The sequence below is a fragment of the Rhea pennata genome, chromosome 5, assembly GCF_028389875.1.
Source record: "Rhea pennata isolate bPtePen1 chromosome 5, bPtePen1.pri, whole genome shotgun sequence".
In the NCBI taxonomy this organism is placed as follows: Eukaryota; Metazoa; Chordata; class Aves; order Rheiformes; family Rheidae; genus Rhea; species Rhea pennata.
This window is the reverse complement of record NC_084667.1, coordinates 65,875,199-65,880,600: the sequence shown is the minus strand read 5'-3', so window position 1 is coordinate 65,880,600 and position 5,402 is coordinate 65,875,199. Positions and strand designations below refer to the sequence as shown.

At 49.5% G+C, this 5,402-nt stretch overlaps 1 protein-coding gene and 1 long non-coding RNA gene across 5 annotated transcripts in view; one reads left to right on the top strand and one right to left on the bottom strand.

Moving 5' to 3' along the window:
• Positions 1 to 2,917: 2,917 nt before the first annotated feature.
• Positions 2,918 to 4,525, bottom strand: LOC134141379 (uncharacterized). Its single transcript, XR_009958612.1, has 3 exons — positions 4,432 to 4,525; positions 3,580 to 4,190; positions 2,918 to 2,976 (listed from the first exon to the last, which is right to left on the bottom strand). It is a non-coding gene; the product is annotated as an uncharacterized LOC134141379 (long non-coding RNA).
• Positions 4,526 to 4,625: 100 nt separating this feature from the next.
• FBXO34 (F-box protein 34) overlaps positions 4,626 to 5,402 on the top strand; it is a 38,538-nt gene continuing 37,761 nt past the window's right edge. For 2 of the 4 annotated variants that reach the window (XM_062577590.1, XM_062577587.1), the window contains exon 1: positions 4,626 to 4,689. The gene's annotated coding sequence lies outside the window, so the exon portion shown is untranslated. The remainder of the gene's footprint in view (positions 4,690 to 5,402) is intronic. The other 2 variants (XM_062577586.1, XM_062577592.1) reach the window with 2 other exon arrangements.

Below are 5,402 nucleotides of genomic sequence, written 5' to 3'. Positions count from 1 at the left end.
TTTCCAGAAGAAGCTTGAAGAGAAAGGCAAATATAATAAACAGAGGTAGAGTTTCCCACTTTATTATAATATGCATCATCAACTCACATACCAAACACAACAAAAAAAAATCCCAAACAGCAACAAAAGTAATATTACACAAGAGATTACACCTGGCCCCTCTGGCGTCCGAGGAAATGACATGCTGAGGACTAAAAGCTCTTTCACAAAACATTTTCTGGTCTTCGGGACTAAAAGACCTGTCTCTTTCTTTTCAGGTTACGGTTTCTAAAGAGCACCTTGCCCCCAGAAAGGAGTGCCGAAAATTAAACTGGAGCAAAAAAAGTGTTTTTAAAGGAAGAACGGGGCAAGCTTGGGGACGACGTGCAGCGGCTGCTCGCGACAGAAAGGGGCCGGTGCTCGCCAGAAGGATCCCCCGGGAGAAGCGAAGACCCCCGCACCCCGCTTCCCTTTCCCTCCGTTCCAAAGGGCCTTCACGGGGTTCGGCCCCTTCTTCCTCGCCACTTTGCCTTATTTGGAGGCGGTTTCAGGCAATCGTTGCTGCCGACCCCCCAAAGCCCCCGGGGATCCCCGCCATACCTGCGCCAGCCCCCCCGCCGCTCCCGCTCTCCTCAGCGGCCGCCGCCCGCCCCTCAGCGCTGCCCGCCACGGCTCGCTTTCAAATCTCACCTGACGACTCTCATTGGCCAGCCCCAGCCTGCCCGCGGACTCTCATTGGGCCGTTCCGGGCCGACCGTTGATTGGCAACGCCGGAAGGGGCTGCTTATTGATCGCCGTCATCGCCGTGCTCGATTCTCATTGGCTGCTCTGAGCAGCCCGCCCCCGCCTCCCGCTTGCTCCTCATTGGGCGCGTGGGGGCAGAGCGAGTCTGCTCGCGGTACATCCTGGCCTTTCCGGGGAGGGGGCGGTCCCCGCTCTACGGTGGCGTGGCGGGGCCAAAAAGCTTTGGGTGGCGTTTACAGCAAATTACGTATCCCCCACTTTTAATCTTGCACCTTGTCGCACCCCCGATTTCCTGCTGCACCAGCACCACACCGCCTCTCCGCTTTGCAGAGGTGACTTGTGACTCATGCGATTCTCGTGCACAGGAAGGTTGTTTTCTTTTTTGTTTATAAAATCTGCAAAAATTTAAATGCGAAAATGCTACTGCAAAGGCCAGCCACTTGGTGGCACTGCACAAATGTAGACACCGTGTCAAAAAAATAAAAAAAAGAAAAAGAAAAAGAAAAAAAACAAAACAAAACAAAAAAGACTATTGCCAAACAGGAAACTGCTGAGCACTAAGCATAATCGCAAAGGAAGGAGGAGAAGAGGGCAAGCCTGCCTAGCAAGCAGCGTGAAAAGGAATTGCACTGTGCTTCGTAATGCCAGGGTTCAAAGCAGGGGAAAGTGCAACAAGCTTTAGAGATGAATGAGCAATTAATTTCTAAAATGTCTGTGTGTTTTTGTAAGAACATGATTGTAGTGAATGAAGATCATGCTCTCATCATTAACTTATTACATGATAATAGAAGATTAGTTTGGACCTGTTGACTGCCATTAGTCCAGATTCACCACTGGTATAAAAAATGTCCAACTGAACAAGAGTTGCAGTAGTTTGTAGAGACTGCCCACTTAGTCCAATGCAATGAGGTTGTGAGTGTTTGCTGCTGTTTGTTACTCTCTCTTTTTCCACAAATCAGCGGAACTGAGGGCATTCAGCAGTTCTGCCTTAGGATATCAGGATATAGTCCAATGATTTGGGCCATGCTGAACCACTACCTTCAGAAAAAAACAAGTTTGGGCAGTATATTCTTTCCAACCCCAAATCCTTCTTTCTTACTTATTCTGTGCCTGAATCCGAAGAATTCCTGTATATTGAGACAGTATTTATTTGCTCCTACAAGTGCGTAGCCTAAAACATTTGCTGGGCTAATTTCCACTTGTGTGGCTGTTGATACCGAATTTAGGAAGCGTAACTGCAGTAATGCCTGGGGTTTAATCTAACTAGCTCAAATAACATCGGTGGTAACAAAGCAGGACAGACTTCAGTGCCAACTGGTAACCTGAGTACCTGCTCATGGTCTTGGCAAGCCAAGACTCTGCCACGCATCTTCACCAGTAGTGTTATCTGAGCTAGCTAGGTTAAAGTCAGAATGGTTTTACTTAACATCCTGCAATGACACCTTCCAATAACACTGTCTAGGTCACCACAAAGGTCTTGATGTATTTGAATAATGCCCTAATTTTAAAGTATTTCAATCACTTTAAATAAAACACAGTGGTGATATTTTTTTCAGCTCAATTTATGATTGCTAGTGATTTTCTTGTTAAGAGGAATACACATACTACCTTTTAACATAAACAGGCAACATGAATATATAAAGGCATTATCCCTTATAGATATTATACATGCCTGAAAGATTAAATGTGTCATTTTCATACACTTCTGATGATAATATGATATTACGCCTTTATCTTAGCTGCTGCAGCTTTGAGAACCCATTTGAATGTATCTGTTTCTTGACAATATAACTGTCATTACCAGATACATTTTGTACCAAGAAGATACATTATGTGGAAATCTGCTCACTTGCTCTTCCTACTCTTATTTTAACACTTTCACGTGGAATACTGTTCAGTTTAAGGGCAATTCTCCCTGTCCCTGCATAAATGCACCCTATTGGAGAGCAATACAGAGTGTGTAGGGGGAACTGTCTGCACTGTGCTCTGAAACAATTAGCATTTCTGATTATATTTTTGGTGAAATTTCAGGTACAGGTACATGGCAGCACATGGGTGTGGGACAACCGCTTACCCCTACCTGAATCTCTCGGCCTCACCTGTATGCTGGGTCCACACAGGTAGGAGATACAGGTTTGGACTCTCACCAGGATAAAGAGAGCATGGAGAAAACCTTCCCTTCCATGGGTATTTGCTCTAACATCCAGATTGGTGCACGCAAGAAACTGAATCAAATGTGATTTCTGCAGTTCACTGTGTTAAAAAGAAAACAGTATCCTGGCTCCGTGCTTTCAAAGAGCACTTTTAGACTCCTAGACTCATGTGTGCAGCCCTGGGATCCCAAGCTGACAGAAAAACCTCAACTCTGGCTCTGCAGAGCAAGCCTAATACATCCCTCTTCTGATTTTTCCTGCGACCAGGTCTCTGATCACCATGTGGGATTCTTCAATTGCCTGCGTGAGGTGTCTAACACTCTCCAGGCTTTAAATATGTACCCAAGCCCAGGTACCACCTCTGACAGCCTGATACCAAACAGCTAGTTGCTACAGCATCACATTTATAAGCACCCATAAGCCATTTTTGAGTTGAGACCAACTTTCTGTTTTTTTTTTTTTTCTAAGAATTGTTTGGAGTGGGTGCTTTAGGTGAGTTATATTTTTCTCCCCTTCAACAAAGGCTGATGAAGAAGCTGCTTAGTACAGTGGGATTAGGCCGCATTTCATCAGTGTCAAGTGGACTTGTAGTTGAGTTAGGCCAGGACCTTGGAGTTTTCATTCAAATGAGCATCCTTTTCTCTAGCTTAGACAAGACTTTCAGTACATTTTAGTTTTTATTTGGGGTTAAAGCAGTACATACCTTTTCTCATCATGCATCTCTCGTATCTCCATCGCTCAGAAGCAGTATTTCTAGTACAGAGGCTGGATGTGATCGCTGGAGTTAAGTGTTTCACAGCTAAAACAAATACAAAGCAGATAAGGAACAGCCTGTCTGGGAGGGTACAACAACGGAAAGCTTGGAGGAATATGACCATTAATGAAGACGGAAACTATAAAAGAGCTAAAGTGACTTGGTTAATCCTATGTACTCTGCCAGAGTTAAACTTCTCCAGGTTGCGGATAAGATAGGACATTTTTTTCTTTATCTATTGTTTTTTCAATGTTCAAGGCTAGTGAAATGCAGAAGTGCCAGATGGCCGTGTAAGCTGAACAATGTACAAAACCTTTCTTATGTTATCACGAAACGTCCTGGGGGGCGAGAGGGGGTAGATAGGTTATTTAATCATTAGAAGTCACTCAGCAGCAAATGACGTTCAGCTGTCTTTATCGAAGGAAAACAAAAGCCTGGGTCTGTGCTGCCGTGGGGCCTCTCTCTTGCGTTTCGGGGCACGTACTTCAGTCGCGGCCTTTAACGCGGCTCGTGGTATCCTGTCCTTGCGCGCACCAGCGGCTGCGCTGCGATGTGCCATGCTAGTAAAGAAAAATAAAATAAAAATAAGCAATCTTTTCCACGCGTGCAAGCAGATCCCCGCGATCCCCACACCGACGGCTCTGTACAGCTTTTCCCCTCGAACACAACAGCCTCCCGGGTGGCGGGCAGCAAGAACCTCCCGTCCCTCCGCGCTTCTTGCCGGCCGGGGCAGACGAGCCCCGCGTTCTGCTCCCGGCCCGGTCCCCGGTCCCGCCGATCGACCTTCGCGGACAATTTCACCTCCCCTCCGCTCCCGCCCTCGCCGTCCCGCCGGCCGCGGTCAAGGAGGGCTCTAGACACCTGGGGATGTCTCGGCCCAGGCCCGGCCCCGGCCCCGGCCCCGGCCCCGGCCCGGTCCCGCCCCGGGCGCGGATTGGCGCCGCCGCCGCGGCCCCTCCCGCCGCCGCCGCTCGGCGCAGGGGGGATCCGGCCGCGCCGCCGAGCCCGCGCAGGCGGCTCCGCGCAGCCCGCCGCCGCCGGGAGGCCGCCGCGCACCGGGTAGGCTGTTCGCGGCGCGCCGGGGCCGGCCGGGGGCTGGGGGGCGGCGGCGGCGGCGGGCAGGTGGGCGGCGAGCAGGCCCCGCCGGCCATGGCGGCGGCGGCGGCGGTTGGTTGGCGGTTGGTTGGCGGCTGCGGCGGGGCCTGCTCGCGGCCGGCCGCGCGCGGGGCCCCTCTGCCCGCCGGACACGCGTGGGCCGCGCGGGGGGCGGCGCGGCCGCCTCTGCGCAAGCACGCGAGGGTCCCCCTCAAAAAAAAAAAAAAATATATATATATATATATACACGCACGTTTATATTTATTGTACACACGTTTACATAATGTATATAAATGCGTGAAAATATATATTTCCACAAAATTATATAATTTTATATGTTCATATTTACTTTTATATATTTATTTTATAAGTTATATAAGTTTCGTTTATTTATTTATATATACATCTATTTATATAACCCCAAATATATATATATATATATATATCTATATATATCTATGCTTATATAAAACCCCCAAGTCTCTGCCCAGACCCCGCTCTTTTGAACGCGGCTCCTGTCGCGTCGCGTCGCCTCCCGGCCCCGAGCCCCGGGGTGTTTAATTTACCCCCGCAGGCGAAGGCAGCGCAAAGCCGGCGGCGAGACCCGGAGGCGTCGCGGGCGCCGCGGCCGCGCCGCTTCTCGCCGGCGCGCCGAGCTCGACGCCTCGGTGGCGTCG